Source organism: Primulina eburnea, chromosome 3, assembly GCF_022965805.1.
Source record: "Primulina eburnea isolate SZY01 chromosome 3, ASM2296580v1, whole genome shotgun sequence".
Classification (NCBI taxonomy): Eukaryota; Viridiplantae; Streptophyta; class Magnoliopsida; order Lamiales; family Gesneriaceae; genus Primulina; species Primulina eburnea.
In genome coordinates this window covers 18,286,570-18,302,169 of record NC_133103.1, presented here as the reverse complement: position 1 = coordinate 18,302,169, position 15,600 = coordinate 18,286,570, and positions in this window count along the sequence as shown.

Here is a 15,600-nt window from a genome sequence, read left to right as displayed (position 1 = left end):
AAAAGACTGGTAGAACTCTATATGAAATATGGAATGAAAGTAAGCCTAAATTATCATATTTTCATGCTTTTGGCTGTAAATTTTACAATCATAATAACGGAAAAACTCATGTTTCTGCATTTGATATAAAATATGATGTCATAATATTTCTTGGCTATTTAGTTGTCTGTAAGGCTTTCCATGTATTCAATAAGAAAACTTTAAATGTTGAAGAAATTGTTGCTGTGATTTTTGATGAAACTGAGTTAATTAACGGCAAAAAGAGTCTAGCAGATTTACTAATCTAGCATATTTGAGCATTCAAATGAAAGCTATTGATCTGGCATATGACGACGAAAAAAATTAATGTAAATAGAAGGATTCATCAGTCACTTGAACAAAAATATCAGATCAGTTGTCTATGCAAAGGAATATTGACAAATAGATGAACCATAGTATTCTAAATCAAGCTAACGTAAACCAGACTGATGATATCCCAACTGATGTCAGTCGAGCTGATGACAATGAAACTATCGACAACCTAGCCGATCCAACTCCAATTAATACTGACAATAATCCACTTGGAACAAGCTACAAATGGAGTAATGCTCATCCACCTTCACTGGTGACTACACAACAAATGATTAATGAATTCTTGCATGATGTATTTATTTCACAATTATAACCTAAGAAAGTCGATGAAGCTTTTTATTAGATAACACTTGGATTGAAGCTATGCATGATGAATTAAATCAGTTCGACGAGGTTTGCTACTTGGTATCCAGACCATCTCATCAGACGACAATTGAAACCCGATGGGTTTAAAAGAATAAACTTGATTAAAATGGTATTGTGATCAAGAACAGAGTAAGGCTGGTTGCATAAGGTTTCAGACAAGAAAAGAGAATTGATTATGATGAGACCTTTGCACTAGTAGCAAAATTAGAAACTATTCGAATTTTTCTTGCTTATGCTTAAAACTTAAAGTGTTTCAAATGGATGTGCATAGTGTCTTTCTGAGTGGACTATTGTAGGAGGATATATAAGTGGAAAATCTCCTAGTTTTATTAATCATATTTTACACACGTGCATGGTATGACACTCTTTTACAATTCTTACTTGATCATGATTTTACAATATAATCAGTGGATAAGACTATTCACATTTATGAAAAATGATCATAATTTGTTAGTTCAGATTTATGTTGTTGATATTATATTTGGATCGGCTAACTTAAAGCTATGCGATAGATTTGGTATTCTGATGCATGATAAGTTCGAGATGAGCACGACCGTGAAATGAATTTCTTTCTTGGATTGCAAGTTAAGCAGTTAGAAACTGAAATCTTTGTCAGTCAAAAAATTACATCAAAGAACTAATTAAGAAATTCGGAATAGAGTCTTGCTCAGCAGCAACATCCCCAAGAGCTCATAAGTTAAACATGATAAAGATGAAAGAGGAATATCGGTTGAGATGACATTGTATCAATGTTTGATAAGCTCTCTATTGCACCTAAATGTCGGTCGACTTGAAATCATATTTGCATTTTGTATGTGTGCACGTTTTCAGTCCGATCCAAAAAAATCTCATTACTCAGATGCAAAAATAATTCTTAAATATCTTAAAAGAACACAAAATATTGGATTATGGTATGCTACATACTCATCGTTCAATCTAATTGGATATCCTGATGCAGACTATGCAGGCTGCAAGCTTGATAAGAAGAGTACAAGTGGATCTTTTCAGTTTCTTGAAGATTACTGATTTATTGGTTCGGTAAGAAGCAAACACTAATTTCCACTTCTACTACGGAATCCGAATACCTAGCTATTGTGTCGAACTGCAATGGATTCAACAACAACTGAAATATTTGTTTTCTGCCACAACACGTGTGGTTCGAGTTTAACGAATAAACTACTTCTCCTCTAGCATAAATAGGCTGCAAATTTATATTGTTGCAATCCTCTACAAGTCTAGTTTGCAATGAAAAATACAGTTTTTCATTTTGACACTCGAGCAAGGAGTTATGACATTTTTCCCAAGGTCGCTGCAAGCTGTTCGAAACTTTAACTTCACATATATATGTTAGAAAAATCTGAAAACTCGAATTTTAAAGATAAAAATCAATTTAAATACGTTTTCAAGAACAACCCGCTCTGATACCAATTGAAGGGATTGATTTAGAGTTTAAAAGGGGTGATAAAAATTTTAAAATATTTTACGATTAAAAGAGCTACAATAGAACATTCTTGAAATGTTCCAAAATGAACTGAGCAACGAAAAAAATTGAGTTTGGTTTTCAAACTAATGGAAGAAATTCAAAATAATCCCACTAAAATCCGATTAAACATTTTGACTTGCATTTAAAATATATGCAAGGTGAAATAATAAAAATGGTTTGGCTGAAACATTTTATCAAATACTTTATATGCAACAGTTATTATTTGAAATACATATAAAATACTTCAACGGTGCATTTTAAAAAAATATATAAATAATTAAATTCACAAGGAGATACACAAATTCGTTTATAAATATTCGGAGATTAACAACTCCTTAATCATCTCTTCTTCCACTTAGGAATGATTCACTAAAAGATTTTGATTTATACAACCTTGTGTACAAACTCATTTTGACTAAGAACTTATCATTTGTCTAATCGAAACTCCAAGCACGCTCTCGATTAGGTGGTGCAACTTCACAATCTGCATAATGTTTAATATCATTTATGTCAAGACTACAAACATAATATTTAATTTCTTTGTGTGAAGTCTGATTCTCAACTAAACTTTAAAACTCAACTCTCTAGTGTATTCGAGTGATTGTGTGTGTTATAAAATTAATCTATTTGAAACGACCTCGACTTTTTTTATTTATTTATGCTAATCATAAATCATAAACTTGAAAACACTAAAAAAATAAAATAGCTTCACATTTCTAACAATCATAATAAATTAACAATTTAAATCTCAAGTACATAAGATAAATTCTAAATCAGCAACTAACCAAAACTTTCTAAATTGACCTTTGAAAAGATCAACTAACAATAAAAATAAAGCATGAAAATATCTTTAATAAAATCATTAACACAATCTTTAAATCATTTATATATCTAGCTAGTGTGGAAACATAAAGACCATCGGGTGTGTACTGCTATACTCGATCCACTCAATCTTCAGCACCTCTCATAAATCATCAAATCTTGTTTCATACGAACCTAGTCAGTCTAATGACTCAGCACGTTCTAAACATGGATAGCAAGTAATATATATACAATCACATGGATTAAAAATCATACTTTTATTTAAAATAGCTTTTAGGAAAAAATAAATCATTTAAAATAATTTAAAATAATCTTTAAGCATAAATAAACATTTTAAAAATCTCTTTAATCATCACCATGAATCATATATCATAAAATCATTTTAATCATAAACTTTCAATCATATATCATTTTGGGTGAAGTTTGATCCTTAAAAGTGACTAGCTTTTATCCTTCGGTCGACTGATCAATTTTCAGCTCCACATGGCCCATGGGGATATTCACTAGGCTCCACCGTGGAAATACGATCGTCGGGATCTCTTTGGGGCCTTGTCCCATACACGGGGTCCCTCTGGGCCTTGGCCCGTATATGGGGCCCCCTCTAGGGCTTTGGCCCTCACGTCATCCCCACAAAATTGTAAATTCACCGTCCTCACATAAACGGATCTCCCACAAATCATATATCATATGTCACAGTCATCACATCTCTTAATATATTTTTCTTTTTCTTTTAAAACATAAAATATCATGACTTTTCAAAAATAACATTTTAAACAGTATAAATTACAAAGCTTTACCATAAATCATAAAATAATATATTATAATCAAAATCATCATTTTAAATCATAAAGTATCATTTAACATGCATTATGATCCTTCGGAATGCTGCCAAGCTTTTTCGTAATTCACAGTGTAAAATTACCGTTTTGCCCCTATAAGTAAAAATTCTTGATTTTATCGTTTTTCTCACTTTTAATGATATGGGCTTATTCCAAATAATTATCTAAGCTTATTTATAATTTTTCATAATTTTATTCATCATAAATCTAGGTGTTTCAATTAATTCTTTAATTAACGTTTCATGAGGCGATTAAATCACGGATAAATTCAAAACTCATTATTTTGATCCCAAATTTCAAACATAACATTTTTATTATTTATAAACCCTTTTGAGCCATGAACCACACCCGTGGACCCATGGTTCCAATTGTAATATTTTTATTTTCGAATTTGGCACATAATCGAACCACCCGAGCCAACTCCTTATTTGTTCGAGCCACAGTCAAGCCACCTCGAGCCAAACCCAAGCCAACCCACCTAGGCATCCTCCTGACCAAGCCCAGCCCAAAGAACCTAACCCTAGCTCGTTCAAACCCTCCTGGAACCAAGCTACAGAATCTGCGCATGGATGAACTCTTGCATATAAACTCCTAGTGACTCTAGGACTCTTCCAGTTGAGCCACCACCGAGCCCACCTGACCCTAACCATCTCTGGACCACGCCCAGAGCCAACCCAAACCAGCCCAAGCCCTTGAACCTATAAGCGAGCCACAAGCAACAAGCAGCAGCCTATGCGTGCCACCATGTTGCTTCCCTCACGTTTTCCACGTCTTGCTCGAGCCACACCGCACCCACCTGCACCAAACCCTAGCCCAAACCCTTCCCATCCCCATTGGACCCTGAGAGAACACCTTGGCTCTAACCCAGGCCAGCAGCGATCCACTCTTCTTTCTCGAACAACTTCTGTGCGTGAAGATTCCCTTCACGCAAGGACTCTTCTCCACCCACTTAGCGCAAGCCCTCACCCCTGACCCTCTTTGAGCCCCAGCCAGCCCTGGCCGAGCCCCCAAGCCCCATTCAAAGCAACCGACACAAACCTTCAAATACCCCATGGCCCTTTTTACTGTTTTTCTCTCGGATGTTCCAGCTTGTTTTCTCTTCAATATTTATCATGTTTTGTTCATATTTTATCATGTATTGGTAGCGTGTCCGTTGGATTCAAAAATGTTTTCAAAACAAGCGTCAAATCATCGAAACTTTGAAAAATACGTACCCTACCGTAAAATAATCGAACCCCAATTTTTTTTCATGCATAATCACTTAACACACACATATTATGATTTGCATGATGTTTAAAAGTGTTTAGAAAACGTGTCTTTGCATTTATAACACTCGATTATTCGATTGTTGGCGATGGTGCGAAGATGGACAACCAGACGACGAAGAACACAAGACTTTTTCCTTCCCCAAAATCTTGAAAATTCTTGTGAGTGTGTGAGTGTGTGATTGTGTGAGGGTGTTTTGGCTGGTTTGGGAGTGCTTATGGGGTCAATAAACATAAGGTTTAGTTATTTAAAAATTTAATTTGCCAATGGGTTTTGGTTTTGAGCTTGCATGCTTAAGGATAATTGGGTCTACTTAAATTAATTAAATTGAGTCCAATATCACTTATTTAATTAAATAATAAAAGTTTATAAAATTAGTTTCTCAGAAATAATATTTTTGATCTTTCAAAACTCCTTGTTTGCCCAAAACCGGCTTCTCAGGAAAAATCGATCTCGACTCGTAAAATAATTCGAACTCCAATATTTTTAGAAAAATTAAATCATTTTCAATCATATTATGAAGCCTTGTCATTATTTAATGAAAATACATATTCTTGTCTTGGTCGTCCCCAGTCTCATTTCCCCTACCTATCATCGAATATTCGGGTAAAACCCTCAATTTCATGTAAGCTTGTCATATTATCATTTAATAATTCAATCATACATTTAATCATATAATTAATATCATGCTAGCATTTAAAAGCAATTAAATAAAACAATTAAGTAATTAAAATAATTTCTCATGTACGTGGTTTACGTATGTTGGTTTTTCGGACGTTACAATTCTCCCCCCTTAAATAGAATTTCGTCCTCAAAATTTTTCTTGTCTTGATGATGGCAAAGTTTAGATTCCTTAATCCATCTCAAACTTACCCTCTAACTTAAATCTTATTGTAGAGCCCAAGTACATTACACGTAAAAACTCATGCATTTATTTAAACTTAAATTGATTTTTAGCGATGCATGATTTATTTATTTGCATTATTTTTTTTATGTGATCCACGTTAAAATGTTTCATCGAGTTTCATGTTTCAGGCGATTATTCAATACGGGATCGAGGAAAAGAGATCGGCGACGATTTTGACAATTTTTAAAATGTGGTATTTTATTTCAAGTCAAGAAAATGTCATTTTTAATGATTTATTATGTTTTAGCATTTTTAAACCCTAATTTATTTATTAGATAGATGATTTCATGATTTTTAACTTTTAAAGTTTAGCAATTGTGGAATTTATTTTGGTAATTAGGATATTTTATAAATGTAGTAGGAATTTTTAAACCTTGTAAATTAGGTTATGTAAATATTTTAATGTGGGTAAGTAATTAGATTAGTATTATTCTTTTATTACTAATTATCTACCTAAGTATGATTAGCCCCTAATTACCCCAATTAATTCATCACACACACGTTAACACACAATACGCACGCACGCACGCACACACCCACTTTTACACACCACACATGACACACACACTTCATTTCATCCCATTTCATTTCATTTTTTTAGAGTAAAACTTAGGGTTCTAACAGCCAGAACAGCCGCCCCCTCCCTATCCAATTTTCCAGCAATTCTCGTCCATTTTGTAGCAAGAAAATGGTGCCACATTCGTCCTGGATCAACCCTCGCATCTTTCCCCACTTCGGTATTGTCGTTTCAGAATTTTTAAAGATCAAAGGCATGTACAATCTATTGTTTCTGCATCGATCTCGGTATATTATGTGTTGTGATGTTTATTATGTATAAAAATCCATGTATGTTGTGAAAAGGTTTGAGCACAAACGTTTTAAATGATTTTTGAACCAAAATTTTTAGATCTATAAACGTGTATGCTGTCATTTCGATTCTGTGTAAATTCGGTCGATTTTCTAGAAAAACTTTCAATATATAAAACATATTTCTTTTTTATACCTTCGATTTGATAGTAAATTTGTAATTTTTGGACAAGAAACGAGTGAGTTGTGATTGTTTTCGTGATACTACTCAAACTGTGATTTTATGAAAATGGGTTCTTGAGGTGTTCTTGAAGTTTTATTGTTGCAAGCTTCGTTGGGAACCGACGGGTGATCGCTGCTGCATTTAAGTATTGTGAGTATGATGTTGGGATACGTGTTGATAGTCCTTGGTTGCATTAGAAGTCGTAGGAAGCATTTTGGTGTCAAAATTTGAGTTTATGGGTTTTATTGCGCTGCATGTGGTGCGTCGTTCCTTTGGGGACGTTTGGAGAATTTTATGGATTCGAGTCAGTGTCATAACGTCTTAGGATGAGTCTCGATGGATTGGTTCATGATTTTTATGACTTAGTTAGGAGTATTAAGCTTCAAGTCGCGGAGCCCAGTGTACCTGCCTCCCGAGCGATAATAACTTACCGCTCGAGCGCCACTCGCACTGTTCTAGCTTCACGTCCACTAGACTCGGAGCCCGAGCGGTAACTTCTTACCACTCGAACGCTACTCTTTCTATCTGAGGCCAGAAGACCTGGCGCTCGAGCGGAAGATATTACTATTTTTACTGTCCAAAGCAACCGAGTCCCTTGAACCACAACAAGCACACAAACCTTCAAATACCCCCACGGCTTTTTTTACTTTTTTTCTCTCAACTGTTCCCGCTTGTTTTCTCTTCAATATTTATCATGTTTTGTTCATATTCAATCATATTTTGTCATTTATTGGCAGCGTGTCCGTTGGATTCAAAAACATTTTCAAAACAAACGTAAAATCATTGAAACTTTGAAAAATACATACCTTACCGTAAAATAATCGAACTCAAATATTTTTTCCTGCATAATCAATTAACACACACATATTATGATTTGTATGATGTTTAATAAGGTTTAGAAAACCTTCATTTACGTTTATAACGCTCGATTATTCGATCGTTGGCGAGGGTGCGAAAATGGACGACCGGACGACGAAGAACACAAGCCTTTTTCATTCCCCAAAATCTCGAAAATTCTTGTGAGTGTGTGAGGGTGTTTCGGTTGGTTTGGGTGTTTTTATGGGGTGAATAAACACTAGGTTTAGTTATTTAAAGATTTAATTGTTTGCAACAGGTTTTGGTTTCGGGCTTGCATGCTTAAGGGTAATTGGGCCTACTTAAATTAATTAAATTGGGTCTAATAACAATTATTTAATTAAATAATAAAAGTTTATAAAATTAGTTTCCCAAAAATACTATTTTTGATCTTTTAAAACTCGTTGTTTGCTCAAAACCGGCTTCTCGGGAAAAATTGAGCTCGACTCGTAATATAATTCGAACTCCAATATTTTTAGAAAACTTAAATCATTTTTAATCATATTAGTAAGCCTTGACATTATTTAATGAAAATACATATTGTTGTCTTGGTCGTCCTCGGCCTCTTTTCCCCTACCTATCATCGAATATTCGGGTAAAATCCTCAATTTCATGTAATCATGTCATATTATCATTTAATCATGCAATCATACATTTAATCATATAAAACAATTAAGTAATTAAAATAATTTTCCATGTATGTGGTTTACGTAGGTTGGTTTTTTGGACGTTACACTATTACAATGTATATTCTCAAATGCATCCTCATACACAAGGGGAAAAGATCTCACTAAGCTAATATATCTATTTAGACTAATTGTATTTATGTATTTCGAGAATTGTATACACGTTTAAAACACGAATATGACTGTTTTGATTTCCAGCAGTTTTGGCGGCTGGAATTTCGGAATGGTCCTGTCAGATTTTAACGGCTAGACTATAAAAGCGGTCTAGTCGAGTTTTGGCAGCTGGACTTGAGCGGTCTGAAGTTGAGTCTAGTTGCACTAAGTCGAGCTGTTTTTTTTTCTTTTGATTATAACTATTGATTAGTTGATTTCTAGATAGTGATAAATATTGAAGTTGTATCCATTTTTTTTCATAGAATTAAGAATCACGTATTTTTAATTTTATATGAGAGAGAGATGCTCAAAATACCGACATTTCCTGAAAAAACAGTCCGGCAAATTAACAGCTTGAAATATTAGTCTTATAGATGAGTGTCCATATCATTTAACGCTAAAAATATCTTTTTCACCAATTTAAAGATGAAGAAATAATATCTTTGGTCCCAAAGTACCATATTTAGGAAAAATTGATGCATTATTACATTGATAGATCGATTCTAGGCATCTGTGAGGGTGCTTCAAACACAATATTCTCAATAAGCTACAATACTCGTATTATAAGAATGTAAACACCGATAAATTAAATCGAGTATGGTTTTAAACCAAGCGAAAAATACTCGAAGTAATCTTTCGTTAAGAAAGCTGATTAACTTGAAAACATTTTTCTTTTTGTGAACTGGATAAATGATACAAGAGGGACCAGTTCTTGCTTGTATCAGTTCAATTATGGTGAGAACTGAATTGATATCATCTCGAACTGATCAAATCAATTTGAAAACCATAGTTCAACAGTTAAGTATACTAGATATGTTTATGGATGTTCGGAGACTTCAACTGCTCATACATCACTCTTTCTACCACATCGGGTAGGATCCATTAGAAGACTTTGATTTATACAACACCTTGTACAAACCCACTCAGTTTAGGACTTACACTACTGCCTAACTGAACTCCTAGCCTAGACTGAAGGTAGCACTTTCCAGCCAACACTTGTTTAACGTTTGTGTGTCAAAAACTTCATACACAAGTTTATTGCCTTTGTGCAAGACTCACTTAGCTATTCAATAAGCTTAACTCTATGTGTATATGTGAGTGATGATGATGTGTGTGTGTGAGAGAGAGAGAGAATTGATATATGAATACAACAATAAAGTATTCTCACACACTAGGGAATTTTGCTTCTAATCTAAGCTGATAACAAATTGAAGTGTTCTCTCAAATCTGGACTGGTGGCTTCTTGTAAGCAGATATGCATTATGCATGCCCTATCTTCCTCTACTTTCTGTTCTTCACACGCTTATTTATTGATGGTCATGATCTTGTATTTATAGAGGCTTCATGGTCGTTCTTCAAGACTCATCAATATGTCTGTTGCAGTTTGATTCTGTTACTCGATATTTGTGTTTTGTCCTTTCTGATAGTCATTCTGGAACGTCTTGATTTTAAGCTCTGATGCAAATTTCATTATTGTCCTTTGACTGAACAATTGATTTTCTTAATGCGCACAGCTAGATTCAACTTAGATAAGTTTGTCATGTTATGCAAATTGGTCGTTTCCTAACTGATGTCCTGAACTGGTCAATTGAACTGGTGTGGTGAAATTAGTTGGCTCTCGTCAGCTGAACTGATTTCACTACTTTAATTGAACTGGTCAGCTTGGATCTTCATCAGCTGGTCGGGCTTTTGAAAGTCTTCTGCTGAACTACCTATCAGCTGGAGAATCAGTTGAACTGGTTCAGTTTGGGCAATCAGTTGGCGCTTTTAGTTTGCGTCTCGATAGCTTCAGTTTAGGCTCGGTAGCTTTCTGCGCACTTAGGTAAATTCATTAAAAATAAAATAACATGTTTTATCAACATCAAAATCAAGATCGCGAACACGAAATGTTCCAACACACATCTTAAAAATTGTATTATTAAGGCTATACATTTACATAAAAGAATTAACAATATTTGAATATCATATGATAGTAGCATGCAAGATCGGACCTTAAAGATTTCAAGTGATGTTCGAAACATGGGGAGTAGTCGAAGTTTTATTCATTTTTCATTGTCTATGATTTTTCCAAATGTGGTTTTTCATAACCAGGTTGTTAATGAGGCGCATCTATCCATCGTGAGGATGACATCCAAGGGGAACATCTATTGTTGTACATTTTTATTTCGCTTAGATTTTTCTCATTAGGTTTTACTGTCAAGATTTTAACAAGACAACACTCGTGTTACAAATGTCATATGTCGATATATTAAATTAATAAAGAGTATCTTAGAAAATTAAATAGATTACATCACCCAATAAGCAAGACTTTTGGGAAGGTACTCCTTTTGGGTTTATAATCCAACACTAGTGATATCGTTGAGATTCGGTGTAACGGAAGAGAAGACCTAGAAAAGAGCTATAATTAGATCAGTGTAGATATTTTTTTTCTTATTATTAATTAAATGTGTATTTTTAAAATTTAGTGATATAATTATAATTACATTTTATATTTGATATAATTAATATTGTATTATTAATAATTGTGATAATATTACTAAAATGATTAATTTAATTATTTTCAATATATTATTGAAATATATATTATACGAATTTAAATACAAATAATTAAAATTGGTGAAATAAAATTAATATCTGACATTAAATAAAATAAAATATTACAAATACAACTATAAATATTTGAACGATCATATTCATTCCATAAATTATCAATTAAAGCATTTTGTAATGCATATTGAGCTTCTTCGTCTTTTATTTTTTTTTATATCGAACGAGAAATTCTCGAAATCTGATATGCTCATTGACAGTCATTTCTACCATTCCCTATAACAAAAACGCTAAAAGTGCGTTCTACGACAACAGTTTAAAACGTTGTCGTGGCAATCATATTGCGACGGTTTTTCAAAAATCAATTAGCGACGATTTTTGATATATCGTCGCTAATACGATAATTAGCGACGGTTTTTGACTAAGCCATCGTTAATTAGCGACGGTTTAGAGAAACACTGTAGCTAATTAGCGAAGGTTTAGACATAATACATCGCTAAATTTTTTAGTGAAAAAAATTACTTTTATAATTTAATAAATATATCAAAAAAACTTAAAATCTAACTAAGCTAACAATATTCATGATCTTAACTAACACTTAAAAATTTACCAAGAATTGAAGCGAAGAACTTACCTTAAATCGAAACTAAAATCGTCTAAGAGAGAAAAATTTATTGTAGATGTGAAGCGGTGTGGAGGAAATTGGGCAGAAAACACGAATATTTATAGACAACTTATGACGATTTTTGGTAAACCGTCGCTATTTTAAAAATAGCTTGAACAGTGCTATTAGCGACGATTTTTGTGCTATTTTAAAAATTGTGACGGTTTTAATAAAATCATTCTCTAAAACTGTCGCTAATTAACAAAGATTCGCTAAAACCGTTGTCGTTTCTCCAAAAAAACATGCTAATCAACAACTTTTAGCTAAAACCGTTGTTTGTCCAAAAATCACGCTAGTCCACAACGGTTTTCTAAAATCTTTGTCGTTTGTCCAAAAAACACGCTAATCCATAACGTTTTTAACAAAAACCGTTGTCGTTTGCCCAAAAAACACGCTAATGCACAACACTTTTTGTTAAAACCGTTGTTAAAAGTAAAAACACAATTGTTTTCCAATAAAACCGTTGTCTTTTGAGTGTTGTTGAATGCATATTTTCTTATAGTGATTGGAGTTGATGCTTCCCTAGCATCTTGAATTGGTGCACTAAGATCACGTTCATCTTCGATTTTCATATTGTGAATTATAATACATGTTTTCATTATTTCATTCAAATGATTTTTCTTCCAACGACGTCCTGGAGATGCCACAATCGTAAATTGTGATTGAAGAATGCCAAATTCACGCTCCACATCTTTCCTACATGACTCTTGTTTCATCGCAAAATACTACTTCTTTGGACCACGCGGATCATGGATTGTTTGCACAATAGCTGACCATTTTAGATAAATACTATCAGCTAAATAATATCCAGTGTCATATTCTTTTGTTCCAATAGTATAATTAGCTGGAGGAGCAATTCTTTGTGCAAGATTAGAAAATAGAATGGAGGACTCTAAAACATTTATATCATTATTGGTTCCAGGCATACCAAAATATGCATGCCATATCCAAAGATCGTAATCAGCTACCGCTTCTAAAATGATTGTTGGAGAACTACTACGATCTGTATATTGTCTCGCTCAAGCCGTGGGGCAATTTTTTCACCTCCAATGCATATAGTCGAGACTTCCCAACATTCCAAGAAAACCTCGTTGCACTATGCCAAAAATCACTTTTTACTTCAGATAATATCTGAAGTAATAGGGTACTTAAGTGCCGAAGTATATGGACGTGAAATAATAGATGTACCTTTTACTTCACATAATACCCGAAGTTGTAGTATTGAAAATACCGAAGTCTTTTGGCGGGTTTTGGGAGGAAAACCGGTCCAGAATTGGACCGGTGTCGAAGTAATAAATGTGTTTTACTTCATCGATTATAGTGAATAATGAAGTAGTATATTATATAACTTCCTCTTCATTATTATTTAGCGACGGAATTCATGTTAAAAACCGTCGCTAGTCTGCGACGGAATTCATGTTAAACACCGTCGCTATATTGCGACGGAAGTCATGTTAAAGACCGTCGCTAGTGTGCGACGGAATTTATACCAAAAACCGTCGCAAAGTAGCGACGGGGCTCAAATGAGTTCCGTCGCTAATATGTTAGGTAAAATAAAAAAAAATTTAATAAATTTGTGTTATGAATTGGTGCGGTAAAATATAAAAAATTTAATAAATCTGTGTTATGAATTGGTACAATCGTGTAAGAGATAAAAATTTTAAGTATTGTAAAGTGGTAAAATCGTGTAAGAAATAAAATTTTAAGTGTTGTGAAATTGTAAAATCGTGTAAGTGATAAAAATTTTAAGTGTTGTGAAGTTGTAAAATTGTGTAAGTGAGAAAAAATTTTAATTGTTGTGAAGTGAAGTGGAAGAAATTGGAGAGAATTTGTATGTATTTATAGAGAGTGGTGGAAGAAAATAGAGGGAAAAATTGGCGGGATTGAATTTTTTTGAAACTAGCGACGGTTTTAGTAAAACCCGTCGCAACATTTTAAATCGGCGACGGTTAAAATGGAGGGAAATATATGCGGGGTGGAATTTTTTTGAAAATGGCGACGGTGTTCTTTTAACCGTCGCCAAATTTTAAATCGGCGACGGTTGACTTTTACCTGTCGCTACTTTTAGCGACGGTCAAATAACAACCGTCGCTAAATATAGCGACAGTTTCTAAAAAACAGTCGCTAGTTTTAAATATGCGACGGTTTTTATTTGACCGTCGCTAAAATTAGCGACGGGTTAAATTAAACCGTCGCCGATTTAAAATTTGGCGACAGTTTAAAAAAACCCGTCGCATGTTTTAATCTTTTTACTTCATTAAGCGGTATTTTCATTATTTTTTACTTCATCAAAATTGATATGCCGAAGTAAAATATATTAAAAAAATACAGTGAAGCCCGTGTTTTTAAACATCCGAAGTAAAATATATTATTTTACTTCGCTTGTGTTATTAATGAAGTTATTGGTAATATATTACTTCGTAATTTATTTTTGCCGAAGTAACGCCTAGCGAAGTAAAATGTCATTTTTCACATAGTGTTGTTTGCCAATATAGAGAAGTCTAGCAACATCATCGGATGTAGGTGATATCAAGTACTGATCCGCAAGAACTTCCACTGTAGCTCGACAAAAGAGTTGCATACACTAAATTGCAATAGATTCTCCTATTTGGATGTATTCATCAGTAGCATCCACAGGTAAGCCATATGCTAGCATTCTCAATGAAACAGTTTATTTTTTATTAGTCGATAGCCCGAGCCGTCCCAAACTATCACTTCTTTGTATGAAATAAATATCGTGATTCTTTACGACGTCTATTATACGAAGTAAAATATTTTGAGGCATTCGAAATCATCGTCAGACCATTGCTTCATTATAGACTAAATTATCAACAAAATAGTCGTTAAACAACTTATGATCAGCAATTTTACGTTTGCGTGGATGACTATGTGACCTGGAATTGACCTTCCGAGTGTGACTTCTTGTTCTTGTTGGATGATGTAGGCAACATTTAAATCTTGTTCTAGAGCTATAGTTGACAGTATTGTTCTTCTTCTATTTTCAAAGTTTTCAACAAATTGAATATCGTCTTCATTATCTGATAATGAAGATGAGCTAGATGAGTTTGCATTAACTAGATAATACAGTTTCATTTTTAATTTAGAAAGAAGGTAAAATCTGTATGAAAATATGATAATGTAGTTACATTATATAGATGTCTTGTAGATGCATTTTGGACTAATAGATGAGTTTGGACTGGTAGATGAGTTTGACCTGATAGATATCGATGACTTGTAGATACGTTTGACCTGGTAGATACCGATTACTAGTAGATACGTTTATCTTGACGTTTCACAAATTCTTATCATAGGTATAAACCAATCCAAATAACAATTTTGGAGTCGGATTGAAGAAGCTTTCAGTGCCAGCAAATTGAATAACATGCAAGTATACGCAATATCAGATCATTGCAATGTCGCATGCAAGTTATCCTCTGCACTGTTAGAAAATTATGTGGATGTGTTAGTATAATAGAAAAGCTGAAGCCGAGTGGCGCATCTGAAGACGATATTGTAAGTATTTATTATTATATTTACATGAATACTCTAAGTTTATTTTTTATACGAGTAACATATTTCTGTGACGTTGAACATGGCAAAGGATTTAATGATGCAAGATAAAATTTCATTA